Source organism: Stegodyphus dumicola, chromosome 12 (assembly GCF_044657685.1).
Source record: "Stegodyphus dumicola isolate Sdum_Otavi_A_Nest chromosome 12, ASM4465768v1".
Lineage (NCBI taxonomy): Eukaryota > Metazoa > Arthropoda > Arachnida > Araneae > Eresidae > Stegodyphus > Stegodyphus dumicola.
Genome location: NC_140779.1, coordinates 65149276 through 65166171, shown reverse-complemented (window position 1 = coordinate 65166171; position 16896 = coordinate 65149276). Strand labels below are relative to the sequence as shown.

General features: G+C 33.9%; 1 protein-coding gene across 8 annotated transcripts in view; it reads left to right on the top strand.

The window, feature by feature from the left end:
* The window catches only part of LOC118195739 (uncharacterized), a 482995-nt gene that overhangs the window by 353559 nt on the left and 112540 nt on the right, over positions 1-16896 (top strand). For 5 of the 8 annotated variants that reach the window (XM_085806505.1, XM_085806495.1, XM_085806497.1 and 2 more), the window contains one exon: positions 9572-9611. The exons of the other annotated variants lie outside the window; for them this stretch is intronic. The gene's annotated coding sequence lies outside the window, so the exon portion shown is untranslated. The remainder of the gene's footprint in view (positions 1-9571; positions 9612-16896) is intronic. 8 annotated transcript variants of the gene reach the window in all.

The following is a 16896-nucleotide window of genomic DNA, read 5'->3' as shown; positions in this document are numbered from 1 at the left end:
AGTAATATAATTGCTCTTATGTCTCCCTAATCTAAAACTCTGACTTGTACCAGCACATCATTGTATAACAGGAACACCTGCTAGGGTGGAAAGTAAAGTTAGGAATCAGAGGTTCATACTATTGTTCTGTTTGCACGTAGAGTGTCAAGTGCTTTTTCTCTAATGAAGGCATAACGAAATTTTGAAGAGAAACTTCAGCTTGTAGCGTCCGTACATAGAACATTGTGGTTACTCGACATATTCAGCAATCATAAAATTGCGATTCCTGGCACTTTTGTTATTCGCAGCTGGTCAGACCACAACACGGAAACATTTCATCTATCACTCTATATTGGGGATAAGATTTCCTAATTACTCATAAATTCCACACACTTCCTTTAGTCAATCCATAATTTGAATGTCATTTTCCAATCATTTGGCCTTAGGGCGTATTATTCCCCCCTTCCAAAATGGAATGGAACTACAGAAAGAGGCACAGATTTTTTTGTTGTTGTTTTGTTTTTACCTTTGTAATTACTACTGATAAAAAGTAAAGCATCTTAAATCGCTTTGCGACCAAGTTCTCTTCCCCTCTTGGGTTTTCTTGGAAGGAAAGAAATGACCAGCAAAATCTGGTGTTTGTGCGGGCGTTGCATTCTTGTCCTATTTGATTATCTGTTCCTGGAAAGGTATTTATTTTATATCCGTGAGTGCTTTTTGAAAGAGTAAACCAACTGTCTTTGCTCTTTTACGGTTATTGTATTTTCTGAAAATAATGAGTGGCTTAGTATATTCATTAATTTGTATAAAACATATGCCTAAGAAAAATCCTGTCATATTTTTATGTAAATAAATACAACGTAAGTAAATTTGTAGTTTAAATGCAATTTCTGTAAAAATGTTTAAACACTATACTTGCTTTTTGGAAATGCTGCTGTATAATTTAAATAAAAGGTAACTGAAATACATTTAATTAGTAATTAATTTATTTACATGAATCGGTAGGTATACATCAGGCATGCCAAATTCGTGCGCGGCTTGTGGACCTTGACTCATTTTTCTGCGGCCGTCTTTTGATCCCGAGAAAAAGCGAAAATAATTATAGAAACGTATAGAAATTGCAATTAAAAAAAAAAAAAAAAAAAAAAAAAAAACGAAGATTTAACATACTTATCAATTTGTGTTCCAGAAAACTAGTTGCAGGAAAGCCTGTTTTGTATAAAGTGCCAAAAAGCTTCAGCACTTGTAGTCTGAAGTCGAAGAAAAGGCTTCGTGATATGAGATCTATTGATCGAAGATGAGTTTTTCCAGTTTTCTGCCTCCTTTAAACCGATGATGAAAAAGTGCCAGCCCATTTACAGGTACAAACTGAAGCAAGGTCGGCACCTGTACATTCCCGTAGATATATTAGGTATCGCTAGGCCTTGCTAACTGTTTTGCTTTCGTCACAAATTTGGGCGAGAACACCCTGCGGTCTGATGGTCTCCCTCCGTTCCCCTACCATAAACCTCTCGAGAGTACTTCCGGCTCGCCTTGTATTTCGAATGCTCCTTTGCCGCACGGATTACTATATGCTTACATCCTTGCCTTTTGGGGGGATTCGAGCCCGGGCCCACCGGTATGGCAGTCAAGTTTACTAACCACTATAAAGCTGGGCTGCCAGCCCATTTATAGGTAGAATTGTTAGATATTCATTGCGACTCTAAAGCAAAAATTTAGTGCTAGATTCAAGTTAATGGATATTCATCTATCTAATCTCTGTTCTGAAAATTAGTGCGAGAAGCATGTCTGTAGACATCCGGGAAAAAGAGCTAGATTTTGGAAAGGAAATAACGGATATCCATATATTACCCAGATTTCCTAATGCTCTTTCTATTTTTTAAAGAACTGCTATATTAGTTTAAATTATATGTATTTACTGACTCTTTAAGTATGAAAATGATTTTTTTTTTCCTTGTGACCCACTTGAGAAATTTGAGGTTGACATGTCTGGTATACATAATCTCATTGTTAGCAAAAGTATCGTAGTTGTAATTTGAATTTCATATACTCAGTATGCTTGCATGTTTGGGGAGGTGAACTGTTGAAATTCTTCACTTGAATTTCCTTTCTTGAGAGGATTGTGAAATGAATTGTTATTAATTATTGACCAGTGTAGTTCATTGAGATATTTAAAGCATGTCATTGAATAATAATAATTTATATTTTGTGTACGTTACAAGCCCTTTTCTTTCTTCCTCAAAAACGTAAAAAAACAATTGGAAAAGATGGTAAACGCATTTTTTGATGCTGTCCTGTAGCATACTTTTTCTTTCCAGTTAAATTATTTTAAAGCAAGTAGAATCCGACACGGATATAGTCTTCATGAGCTTTGTCGCAGTTTAATAATCCCTCCTAACCTTGACTAAGTACACAAAGGGCATCGCTTGATCTTTCCATAATATTTCAGCATGTTGTAAGGAAATGTTTCGTACGGGTGAATATTCACTTACAAATAAAACGTCCGAAATGGCTCGCGTGTCCGATTAGCTTTTCCTTTGATATCGCCGAAGTGACGTGACCATTGCTAATATGCTGCGTCGGTGGTTTTAATCTCTTTCCTTCAGTTTCTCTTAATTAAGAGGCTTGACATCACAATAAGCTCAATTATCTTAAGATAAAATTTCTTTGCTTCCACATACTGTCCCGCGAAAAATTTTCATGGAAAAATTAAATTCGGATACATTTCTGAAAATTTGCGAGTTAGTATTATAGTAGAATATGCCTGAGACAACAGTCACTTGTGAAAACATCACGGACAAAAACAATGCAAGGATAAAAAAACACCGCGGTAGAAAATATCATGATAGGAAAAAAAAGCGGGGAGAACATTTCTCAGTTCTAAAACATCGTCGTAAAAATTAAAATATTGACTTCGCAATTTGAAAACGTTTTTAGAAGTGCAATATTATTATTTTGAGTACAATACGTCTAAGATGATCATTCACGCTATAAGGTATTTCTCCCGCCTTCCTAGCGTCCTTCGTGGTGTAGTGGTCAGCACACTGAGACGGTATTTCAGAGGTCCGTGGTTCGATTCCCGGCGAAGGCAATTGCTAATTTTTCATCTCTTTGACTTCCAAAAATCCTAATGCTGCAAGCCTTTCAGATGATTTTACAATGCCACCTCTGATAGCGACATCTCTCTAAACACCTCTGAAACTAACTATTACATTCAAGAACATAAACTGATATCTTTATTAAACAATATCGCATTTTTATCAAACATCAGCCTTCTAAAATGATTACCTTCAGAAAAAAAACTAGAATCCTCAGATCCATTAGAACCTTAGACCAGGGATTCGACAAAAGACGGCCGAATGCGGCCGTTCTAATTGCTTAATTAAATTGCAAATTCCGTTATGAAATTCTGTGCAACGATATTCGCATTTCTTTCCTATCCGATTTTATACACAAACTACCGAAATCAGCAGCACGGGTGCACTACTGTTATTACAGTGTATATTCACGTACGCAAATGTGATTATACTAGGTGTACAACTTTAAGCTGGGAATTTTAGATACGCTAGCGTGTGCATCTGCCAAAGAATACAGTACTATCATTTCTAGTAGCTGTAATTTAGAAATTAAACAATGAAATATTAGTTGTCCTCCCGCCCCCCTCCCCCCAAATCATGTTCTAACAAATAATAAAAGCACCGTAAAAATCGTCACATAAGCACTATCGCAACTTGTTTGATGGCGCTGCCCGCGTTGTGCACTAAAAATGGCCTTTTCGACCCGTGGTATTTGTACATATTTGTCTTTTAGGCGCATAAAGTGCATGGGAATTTATTTTACACGACGTTTTCTAATTGTGAAATTTTGTTACTACTCTATTACCTACGACGTTGTTTTTTACTACGATGGTTTAGAACTGCGATCTGTTTGCTTTCCACACCACCACCACGATACATCATACCGACGATATTTTTTCTTGCGTTGTTTTCATCCGCGATGTTTTCTGTGGACACCGTGACGACCACCTTTGAGTCCAGGTAGGACCTGATTAAACTATTTTGGGACTCTAAGCACTCTACTCTTTCAAGGACTTTCAACGCCAGTATTCCTTGCTGTTATAAAGGGAGGGGAAAAAAAAAAAAAAAAAAAAAAAAAAAAAAAAAAACCAGAAGTTTTCTAATATTTTTGGCCCGAGCATTAGGGCCATCAGGTTCTGATTTCAGACGATTTTTGTTTTCTGCATATGCATTTGATTAAAGAAGTGGTGCTCAATATTATTGTTCATTTATTCTGTAAGAAACTTCAGTCATTTTCATTCATGGGAGATTTCACTGCATTGTGTTGTAAAATTAATGCAGTGAAACTTAAGAGGACCATCCACGGAACTGGGCTTTTTTTTTTTTTTTTTGTCTTCTGTGGAGATGATCGCTTTAAAAAATATGACTCCTTGATACTTATATTTATGTTCTTAGAAATTGTGGTCACTTTGAGAGGTGGTTGTCATGAGTAATTTCGATTTATTTATTTAATTATTTTTGTGTGTATTTTTGTATTTCTTTGTGCAGAAAATTTTATGTATACTTCTGTTTTCATCATGTACAGAATTCCAAGAAAACATATTGCATGGTAAATTTTAGCGATATTTTGCAAAGTGTCACTAATTTAGAAACTTTTTAAAGCTCCACAAACTTGCTGATCTTTTTAGTTTGAATAAATCTGTTTTAATTTAGAATCTAGACGTAGAATTTTTAGCTGTAGATTTTTCTATTTGCTATAATACGTGAACGCAATCGGGATTTTTTTATTCATTGTTGTCATTCCTGGGAATTTAGTTTATTGATCATTGCTGCGTTCGTTTGGCTTAATTTCAAACCGAATACTTTTGACCTTTGATTTAACGAATTTTCACATCCTGTTTTGCCGACAAATACAGAGGAATTTTTTCCTGTTTTAGTAGATATGCCGGTAGTCATTTGCGATATCTTCAAGAATGATAAGAAGGTTGCTGATGGTTTTCCTTGATTGGGCGCTTGCTCTACCAACATTCGATCAAGCATGTGTTCGGTCTAGCGAATTACTCATGAAAAGAGCAAAGGCTTACGTAGTTAAAAAAAATTCTAGAAAATCGCCTAATTAATATTTTTTAAAATCATTTTTATTTTAAAAGAGGATGAAGAATTTGTTTTATAAACTTAAAAAAATTTCAAAACTTTATAACAGATACATTTTTGGACCTTGGAATTTTAGAAGCCTAAAAAAGAATATATTATTACATACTGCAATAAAATTATGAAAATCAGCATTTAAGATAAAATTTTTAAAATATATATATATAAACTTATTAAATGGAAAAACTATAAATAATAAGGGAGATTTCTGTGGAAAAAATGTTAAATCTACTCAATTCTTAAACTATATTATTTTATACAGTAAATTGGAGAGAAAAAACAAGATTAATAAAATGCAATGAGTATTAAATACAAAATCTGTCTTTTTTAAAAGAAGTAGAATTTATAAAGTGGCAGACAGCTTCTACATTAAGCCTAATTTCTTTGCACAGAATTCTCTCCAGCAAGGGAGCGGGAAGATTATTAAATAAATAAAATCAATATAATAGAATCATTACTGAAGGGGAGAAAAATGTATGACGTATGACATCAAATTCTCGAAACTATAGTTCTGAGGGAAAATCACGTGATGCCTTAAAGAACGAACACTTCCCTTTCTCCTTAAAGTTATATTTTTAGAAAATTCTAGTAATTATTCTAACACTATATATATATGTGATAATATGGAAATGATGAAGATAAATGTCGATGCGATAAGATGCGATCGTGTAGCTGCGATAAGAAGAAGCTGGCAGTCTTGGCTAATAGCACGTTTTACCACATAAGGATACTAGAAGTGGTTCGTTTCTTAGAATATGAAGGATAAGACTGCTGCTATGATTTTATTTTTAAACATCTGCAAGAAGTGGCGGTGTTTTCAACTCATACATGACAAGTTGTATCCCATATAAAGTAAACGAGATGTTACCGCTCTGTGTTGCTTTATATTCTAGAATACAATAATACTATGTTTAGATAAGGCATTTCTTTCGACACTAGACCCAAGAAACCATTTATTAAATTTTGAATATACGCGCCTTTTATCATGAGAAGCATGTCAATAGTAGAAGATAGTTTGGAAATGCCTATTATCACTGTTCAGGTATAACTGAACGCGGTTCTTCACTAGGACACGTTTCTGTGCTTCGAGGTGTCGATTCGGACGCGTGTGATGGCGTCAGCTGTCAGTCGTTGTTCAGATGGCATCAAGGCTGCTCACTTTCCCAATGTCTCATGTTCCTTTTATGCAAATTTCATACAAAAAAATTTCGTAAATTGCTGACGATTAGTATTTTTGTGGGTCTAATACCGAAAAAATCACCCTATATAATCGTAACAAACCATATTTTTACATGTTCGTTATTGGCTGCAAAAATGCAAAGATGTATTTAGAGGATATGTGTTTAAATTATTGCTTGCATATGTGAAATGTGTAGAGACAATCATTGTGAAGAGAACTGGCAAGATGATGAACGCAAAGTAAGCTTGGGAAACAACATAAAATATAGGAATGTAGAACCATTATAAAAACAGCTAATCGCAAAAGAAAAAAAGCGAAACGTGAAATACCTTTAATTAAAGAACTTGGAAAAGTAGAAATTTATTAAAAAAAAAATTTGGAGGGGATGTAAGTGCCATGTTAAAAGATAATTTAAAAATGCTTTCCACATGTTATGACTGGAATTTGAAAGTTATATTTTTTTAAAGAAATAAAATCTTATTCATATTGTGACGATGGCCGTGTTAGATATTATTTTTACAACTTTGGTTTATTTTTTAAATAGTTGCTATCAGCTGTGTTAAATGTATTGCTATCAATTTTGTTAATTGCTAATGACATACATGTTTTTACTTCTCTTCCCATTATCCTCTCTCCCATCATGCTAAAAGCAGTCATTTCTACACTAGCAGTGGTTATTTAGCTGTTATGCAGGAATTCTACCACGTGCTGTGAATCATATCAGTAAAAGTAAATCCATGGCACACATTTTGAGATACGGTAATTGTTTTTCATGCTTTGATCCTACGGCAGTTGAGCATGTTCCTCAGCTGGGTTCTTTCCATCCTCCCTTTTTTCATGAACAGTGATAGATGCATTTATGTATCTTTAAAAATCATTATGTGGTCCGGTTTTAGAAATATTAAATAAAAACTGGATATCTTCAACTGCTATCGACATCAAGGTTGCAAAATTAATTTTCATGTCCTATAAAATCTGATTATCTGAAGACTTTCCTTAAACTTATCATTTGTTTACTATTTGTACTTAGGAGTGGGGAACCTGCGACCTTCTGAAAAAGGGCTTTAAACAAACCATTTCAGTGTTATGAATAGATGGTACCATACAGTCAGTGTATGTTGATCTCGAGCTTTTGAAATGTAGTTTTCCCTCTCTTTTATTAATAGACTCAATTGAAATTTTGTTGCCGTCATGTCTATGAATCTGTCATAAATTACGTCACGTGAAAAATTCCACGTTAAAGTAGACAATTAAAGAGCATTTTGATGCATTGATTGAAAACTGATCCTGAAATGTATTAGAATACTTTTTTGTGTGCCCTCTTAAGAGTACTGCCCGCCAAAAGAATATTCAGTCTCAGTCTGTAATCCAGCAAAACTATTAGGATGGAGTTCGAGCGTCATGAAAATCGAAGAATGTGTTCATTTCGTCCAGCCAACCGTTTTGTAAACAGAAATGTTCAAATTATCCTAATCAGGTCGGTTGCAATGCCTGGCGATGCTCCATTTCTGGTTAAGATATGCAATCGAATATTTTTGGGGAGAAAAATTATATCTAAATACACCTTATCACTGTCGAATCGCAAAACAAAACCATTATTTTTCATATGGTTTTCTATACAGTCCATTTAGATTTATTAATGCAGTAGAACTTTATTTATCCGAATTGTTTATCGTTCTTTCTTGGCCAGATAAAATGTAGTGTGCTGTCATGCTTACAGGTTTTAATTTTTTGTTGATTTAAAAAGAGTAAAAAGATAATACAATGTAATAATGCTTTTCAAGGAAGGGAGACACAATGTTAAATTAATTTAGATGAATGTGTACGACATTTAACTGTGTATTTTTGCTGGAAATACGGATGCGATAAACACGAATAGTACTTTTTGACTATCCGCACCCCCACGAAAAGTCGCCAATTCTTTAGCAACTTTGTTAATTGACGAAAAGCATTTGTTTGGCCACCTCTACTAGTCATAGATACTGTTCTGTTTTCAAATAATACCAAGAAGCTGCATTTAAGAAACAAATTTTATTAGGGGGAATAAAAACTAAAATCTGTATAACCGATGTTAACATTTTTACAGCTTATACAATATTGATGGTTAAATATGAATCATTTAAATCCACGTGTACTCAAACATGTGTGTGAAAGGAACATGCGTAGATTGACTATTTTCGCGTATATATCGAAAGTACGCCAATAATATGGCGGTTCTAGGGAATGTTGAAGTCAAGGCTGTGAATAATTACGAAATGCTGCAACAGAAAAATAAAATTTCTTTCGGTTACGTTACATTAAATATGTATTTGGCTTTCAGAATATTATGCACTTATCCAAATTATTCAAATATCCGGATGGGTTATGGTTCAAGTTTGGTCGATTGCATAATTCTTAAGTGCATATTGGTACCCGAATCAAGAGAGGTTCCTCGAGTATGGACCAGTGGTTTTGTCTCTTGTGATGTTGAATCTTTTGAAAGCCGTTTATATTTTATTTCGCATTTGTTTCATATCCAGAATATATGCGTATTTATTTCAAATTCTTTCAATCAAATAGTAATATTTTCACAAGGAATCTACAATATTTTGTTCTACGATTATTTTGTGGTGGAAATTGGGCGGCAAAAAATTTCCAACCATTTTGTTTTAAGCGCAGCAAAAGTCACAACTGATACAACAGAAAACACTACTGGAAACCCATTTGTCCGTCCTAGAAATTCCTCTCGCGGTTACGATACCGATGTGCACGTACGACTAATCAATCCATTGGGATATTTTCAGTTTTACTATTTATTGTAAAATCTTGTATAATTAATGAATTCATGAAATTTTAAAAGCATGCGTATTTATGATACAGTCAAACATGTCATTAACTTCTAACTTCTGTTGTTTCATATCTGTTAGATATAATAGAAAAGTCTAAAAATTTAAGAAGCACAAATATCTATGTCATATAATTATTAACAAATAAAAAAATTATGTCGGGGGGGTGCAAGTGATAGATTTAAAATATCTTTGCACTATGTTTTAAAATGCACAGCAATTATTATTGGATTCAAAGTCAGCCTGTATCGTTATGTATTTTTTAAAGCTGTTTTGATGTATTTTTTCTCGCTTAGCCCTACTTTCTTTTTATTAGTTTATAATATTTGTAAAGATTTCTTGTAAATTTTAATTTGAAGCAGTTTATTTTTGTTCTAATTCATTTATCTAAATTTGCTTTTTTTAAAAAACTTTTTCAGATTATTTTGTCTCTTGATTTACACACAGTTCCACATATTTGTAAGTATATATCAAAATTTTGTTTATTTCTATTCTTTTATGTTTAATGCTACCATACTGAACAATTCATCTGTCAATATCCGAATATTCATTGGATTATCTTTCGAATTTTTACAGATGAATCTTTCAGAACTTCACAGTTTAGTGTAGGGTATGACTTCTTCCTTTATGGGTTTTTGAATGAACAAATCCCAAAAGTAACAATTGCAAGAAATGCATACCAAGAAAAATCTTTTACAACTGCAAAATTATACTTTGTTTATATTAATTTCAGTGCAGATGTACTTCAGATAAATGAAACTTAGTTTCAAGTTATTTTTCGTAAAGTACGGAGATTATTTATAATTTATCATAATAATAAATATAATATCAAAATAGCACGGAAGGTTTTAAACTTCAAATGCAAGGTACAGGGTGTCTCACTCGAAAGAGGTCCCGGAAAAAGTGATATAAAAATCTTATAATAAAAGGAAACGAAACCAAATTTTTACATGACATAATGTTTGAAAAATGAAATTGCATTAGAAGAGATGCTGGAAGTGGTCTCCCCTTATCTGTACATACAGTTAAACATGGCGCTGCATGTTCACATATGTTGCTGCCAGAGTGTTGGGCGACAATCCTTGGATATCACAATGGGCGTTTTGACGCAATTCGTTGAGGTGCATGGTTTGTGCTTGTACGCATCACCTACAAGACAACCCTATAGAAAAGGGAGATCAAGTGGCGAAAATTATTCCACTGCGTTCATATTCGCTGCAGATGTATGGCATGTTGCCTCATCTTGCTGGTAAGCCAAGTGTTCGCTCTTCATCATCCACCTAGTTCACAAATTCATGAAAAAGTGTCTGGTACTCTTCACTGGTGACAATAATGTAAAAAAATTGTCCCGATGATCCGCCGCTGTGGTAATGCACAAAATGTACCCATCTTCTGTGAGTGAAAGGGTTCCTCGACTGCTGCATGTTGGTTGTCACTACTGCATAAACGTGTGTTTCCGTTAGTTTACGTATCCTGACAAGTGGAACCACACTTCATCACTCTACCACCTGTAATCTGGCTCAGGCAAGGCGTCGTCTTGCAATGCAGGTTCCCGCGCAGAGCGATACCTCGTGAAATAACATTGTAACCGATTTTCTAACACATGAAAGTTGGAATTTTTTTTTTTAAACACGGTCCACAAAAGTACTTGGGAGTGAGCGACAATAAAGAAAATGCAGGTGGTACACGAAAATGCAGGAGGAGGTCATTTCCAGCACCTGTTCTAATGCACTTTCAGTTTGGTTTCATTTCCTTCTGTTACAAGATTTTTATCAGACTTTTCCCGGGGATTCTTTCGAGTGGGGCTACCTGTAGAATGACTAATGAAATACATTATATATAAACAAGGGAAACTCCCGCGTTATTTTTAGCAGATAGTTTAGCATTATACAAGCCGGGGGCATATTTCTAAAGTAAAATATGCTGGATCCTAATACGGCAGATGCAGACATTTCTGGATATTGTTTGCTTTCTTTTAATATTACCACTTCAAATGGTGTTTTATGCAAATGTCTCCATTTGGAACTTTATCATGGTAAATTAGCCTAATCTCTTCCGATACCTATTTCTAGTGTTATTACGGATATAAACTTATATATATTGAATACTGATTCATCTAAACTTCTAAGCTTTAGAATAAACATTTAATGTGCCATCGCCCACATGCCAAAAATACAAATATGCATTTTTTGATATTTTTATTAATTCATTTTCTAAGTTACTTGAAATATCGTTTTCGACTTTTCTAAAAGAGAGAAATGCATGTTTTCTGAGATAAATTTAAAAGAAGAATTATATAGAAAGCACCTTTCGGTTTTTCTAAAAAATAAAAAGTATTAAACATTTAAATGTATTTTTCTCGAAGCAACGATTTTGCAGATTCATATTTTTTACGCATTACCGATTATTTGATTCTTGCATTCATAGGTAACTGTATTATTGCTCAGGTATTTTGGTAGGTTTCTGTGTCTGAATAAAGTCTTGAAGTCACTTTTTGACCTATTTCTATTGAGTATTTTCTTCAGACATTTTGCGAACGTATTTATTTGTGATGACAAAACAATATTTCAACAGATTTGAATTGCTCTTTCCGTATTCTAATATTGACAAAAAGTATATGTATACCTATGAAATATGTGTATCAATGAAAAGGCTTTACCAGAAGTGAAATTAAGTTTATTGTGGATTTAATTTTTTATATCGTCAGAAACCCAGTTCAAGTGTGAATATGGCGAAAAATTGATTAAAAGGTCGACAAAAAATGTGTATATAAACATACCGAAATTTTTTATAATTATAAAGTACAAATTATTGTTTGCGTATAATAACAACAATAATAAAACACTGATATGGTTTAGTTTTAACTCTTTCTGATTTATAAACACGTCCCGTTTCTTACATAAATATAGTAATAATAATAGATCTCGAATTATGCAGAAATCCTAATTCCATCTATAAAGTTGGCAGCAGCCATGAGAGCAACCCCCCCCCCCGAAAAAAAAGAACTCCACTGGCAATAATAGTAATTGTTATACAATATATATTCTTGGTTCAAATCTGAGCATCAGTGGCACCACGAGTGATTTTTTTAAGGCCTATTTTTGTGTTACATGGTTAAAATTACCGAAACATGGAAAAGATGTACAACACTAATAATTTAATAATTCCCAATAATATTTCCAATAAATAATGATTCGAAATTAGTGAATTCGAAATAACATGTATGTTAAAAATGTATGTTAACATAATACATAACATAACATGTATGTTAAAAAATAAAATAATTTTAGGCAAAATTTCAGTTTTTTTAAAAAAATGAGATAATTGTACCTGTATTGGCACTTAAAATTTTTGCGCCCCCATGATAAGTTTTCACCTCATTTGCCACTTTATGAATTAGCCATAAATATTGTTAGGCCATCTTCCTGACGTATAATTTTTATTCTGTTCATAAGTTACTAAAAAATAGCATTTTTAAGAAAAAGATTTTATGCAAAAAATAAATAAAAACGTGTATGTCGGATAGTTATGTTTTTGCAGCGGTGGGTACTGTTTAGTTAATTATAAAACACGCAAATCCACATTGCACTAAGATACGTGTTCGGTACGTGATTGTGGGGTTTGTCTGTTGTCTCGTATACGACAGAGGAAAGCAGAAAATAACTTATTCCATAACTCCAGTTTCTTAACCTCCTAACTTAATATGCATGGTGTACACTCGAAAATGCATAAAAACTAGAACAGTTCTACCGAATGTTGAAACTGGAAACAGATAATTAGAAAATACCTATTTATTTCTACTTACTAACTCTATATGTGCACATCTATTTGAAATTTTAATATATCGACCATAATATTTACGACATTTAACATTTGATTCAGAATGATGAAAAACAATTTTAAATATCATTGATATTTTTCTTAAATATTTAAATTTTCGGTAATGGAATTCTTGCTCATCATAATTACATATGAAAAGTTATTCCGTTTTCTTTTTAAAAAATGATGGTGCAGTCGTATGCAACGTAACACTTCAATACGGTGGACACTAACAAAAATAAAACCAGGTTTCATGTCAAATAATTCGAAATAATGATTACTACGAGAAACATAAATTTCAGGTTAAATATATATCAGAGTTCTTCTTGCCACTGTCATGGCTGATGCCACGGATATTTATTGGGAATCAAATATATATGCTTGGAGAGATTAACGTGCTCCGTCTATTAGTATTGCTACATGTATGGTTTCCTACCTGGCACTCTCTGTAAAGCAAAAACTTAAATAGAATATTATTAACCACTCAATAAATATAGTTAAATGCTGGCAGCACGAAGTACGTATTTACATCGGTAAAATATCGTATAACGTTTACTAGGGAATCCTTAATTTTTTTATCTTTCTTCTGCAAGATTTTCCCCTCGTTTATCCCTAATATTGTTATCTCCTCATCCGCTGGTAATCGTGTATCGTTGAATTCGAAACTCCTGTGGAAGACGGAGCATCGGTGTTTTTCTGCTACAAAAGCGTTTTTTTTTTTTTTTTTTTTTTTTTTTTTTTGCGAGTGGAAAGAAGGCGGTGGGTTATTATGGGAATTCGACCACCCCTTCCCACGAGCAGCTGGTATTGGCAGACGGAGAGGCAACAGACGGAAGTAGCAACAGCTGAGTCGCCGCTGAAGATATTGGTTAGCCCCCATGGGAAAACCTAGTTTCTGGATGCTGTGTGTGGTATAGCTAGTCCTTTAGGAGGTTTGCCAGCGTATTCAAATTGACAAAGAAATTCTACCCCCCTCCCCAAATGCACGGCCAAAGCATGAAAGTTTTAGAAACTGATCTCTCGCCTAGTATTTTAAATTTGACTTCGTCTTGCGTTAGATGTTTATCTAAAATACATTTGCTTTCAGTTATAACTAAGCTTTCAACATGAAAAGAACTTTTAAATTTGCCAGTGTGTTAGAGATAGTATTTTTAACTTTTATTGACAATTTTATAAAATTTATCTTATTATTATATTATTGTTGTTATAAAGTTTTGAAATCTCATGAATGGTAGTAAAATTATTATATCATTCATCAGAGTATAGCTAATGCATTTTCTTGCATTTATTTATGTCTAATAAATAAAATCTTAAAAAAAAAAAAAAAAAAAAAAAAAAAAAAAAAAAAAAAAATCTGAAATGTTTCAGATTTTAAATTACGTCCAAAAGGGCGTTTTTTAACATTTTGTGTGTTACCTTTCTTTATTAAATATCATATTCCTAGCACTTAAACCATAAGATCCAGTGCAACAGCAATATCGCAAAATAGTTTTAAAACGAGCATATATCTTTAGAATTTCCGATACAGAGACTCACGCGCTGGAGATAAAAATGTTTTTTCTGCACAACGTTGCCATTGCTCGCTTTGATATCCTTGAGTTTGTTAATCAAAAATTCGTCAAAGTTTTAAAAAATAGGAAATCGATCATAAAACAAATTTCAAATTTCAAATTTGGTCTTCCACATGCTCATATTCGTTGGAGGATTACGTTATTCAAAATTCGATGACTCTATGTACCGTTATTTTATGACAATGTGAGAAATATACATACATTTACGCAGATTTTCATTATTTAATTTCTTCAAATATAATGCAGGACTCTAACATTTTATGGCAACAGTTTGAAAAGTGAACCGACATTTATCCGTCCGACGCAAAATGCCAAAACGAAACTAATAGTCCTTCGGGATTCAAATCCCTTTGGACTAAAGCATAAGTTTTAACTATATAAACCTCGTAGAAGATTAGAAAGAACTTAATATTTTTAATAAAAATTGCAACATAATTAAGCCACTGAAACATCAAATATTAATTAATTCTTTACCTCATATACACTGTTCAAAATAGTTAAGGGATATTGGGAGTTCGGTACGAAATAATCATATAGGCGAACATATTTTTAATGAAAATGAAATAAGTGATGTTTAGAAGGAAAATTACCACGTACACAAAGTTGGAAATACGCAAACTTTGTCTGTTACGTCGAAAATTACGTGTTTTAGATAAGGAGTAAAAAGCGACCTGCAACATTCCTTTTGTAGGAGAAGATTAAAAGCAATTGATCCGCGTTGAATATTTTATAACAGTGAATACGGTGTTTCAGCAAAATGACTTTGCTGAATCGGTAACCTGGAGGGCCATCAATCGCTTAGAGGAGGGTCAAATGCAATCCGTTTTAGCGGAAGCGTTAGGAGTTTCTTAATGTGTCATTTCCAGATTATGGAATCGGTTTTTTGAAACTGGAAATGTTCGCCGAAGAGCAGGACAAGGTCATACGCTTGTAACAACACGAAATGAGCATCTGTATTTAACATTAACGGCTGAAGAAACCGCACTATGAACGCCACTTTCTTGTATTCACCATATTCAGAGGGCTGCTGGTACCAGAGTTTCGATTCAAACTGTTCGAAATCGACTCCGCCATGTGGGTTTGTATGCCGCAGACTGTGCTACCCGCAGAAGACACACAGGAACATCGTTAACACAGGAGCACTGTACTACCCGCAGAAGATGGGCACAGGATCATCTTACATGGAAACGAGAGGAGTGGAGCAATGTGCTCTTTGGGACGAGCCCTTTTTTAGCGTACAGTAGGCGGATTCTCATCTGGGGTGAACCTGGTATATGGAATATTCCTGCATTTGTGCATGAAAGTGTCCGAATTGACAATGGCAGAATGATGATCTGGGCCGATATTCCTATCAATGGCCGTACCGACTTCCACATTATCAGAAACAGAGCACTAACGGCTCAGCGATATAGGGATGATATCCTCAAACTTATTGTGGTCCTTACCCTTTATCGGTGATGAAATCATTCTCATGGATGATAACGCCAGGCCACATCATGCTCAGCTAGTGGATGGACAATTTCCTTTTCGACGAAAGAATCATTCGAATGGGGACAGAATGTTTCTCAGATATGAACCCAAGAAACATGTTTGGGACATTCTAGGGAGACGAGTTGCTAGTCGCTTATCAACCTTAGAAACAATTCAGCAGTTCGGAAGCTTTCTTTTAGAGGAGTGGGAGGGAATACTCCAGTCTTTCGCCGATTCCATTCGTGCGACATTGCTTTCGGTCAGGAAACAATATGCCTTATTGAAACTCATTTGTTGCCGAGAAATCACATTTTTTAATTGTTGGAGTACTATGCACAATTTTTTTTTTTTTTTTTTTTTTCTGTTTGCCGAAAAATATTGTCAATAAAATGTACTTATTCCTTGTTCTTTGCTTCTTTTTCCGTTCTCATATCTTACAATATTTATACATCGTATGTCAGTAACCAGAACATTTTCTTATCCGCAGTTTATATCCAAAATCACAATATCCCCTGATTGTTTTGAGCAGTGTAGTTTAATTCTTATCCATATATTTGTATGTTGTTATGCCAAAGTTTTAGCGGGAATATTCAGCGTGGATGTTATCTTAGAAACATGATGTTGGTCAAATGAATATGCTTACCTGGCCAACAAACTTGGTTTTTGTAAACTCAAAAAAAAAAAAAAAAAAAAAAAAAAAAAATCAGCCACTGAGGGAACATCACATGAATTATACATAAACTAGAATTTCCCTAAAGGAAAGCAGGAAGTTAGGTAAAGGAGAAGAGCAACGTCTCATGTAAGAAATAACATCAGAAAGTAGCAAAGAAAAACAGCACGCCCTGCGGGAGACCTGCGTTACAAGCGAGAAGGTACAAATACTA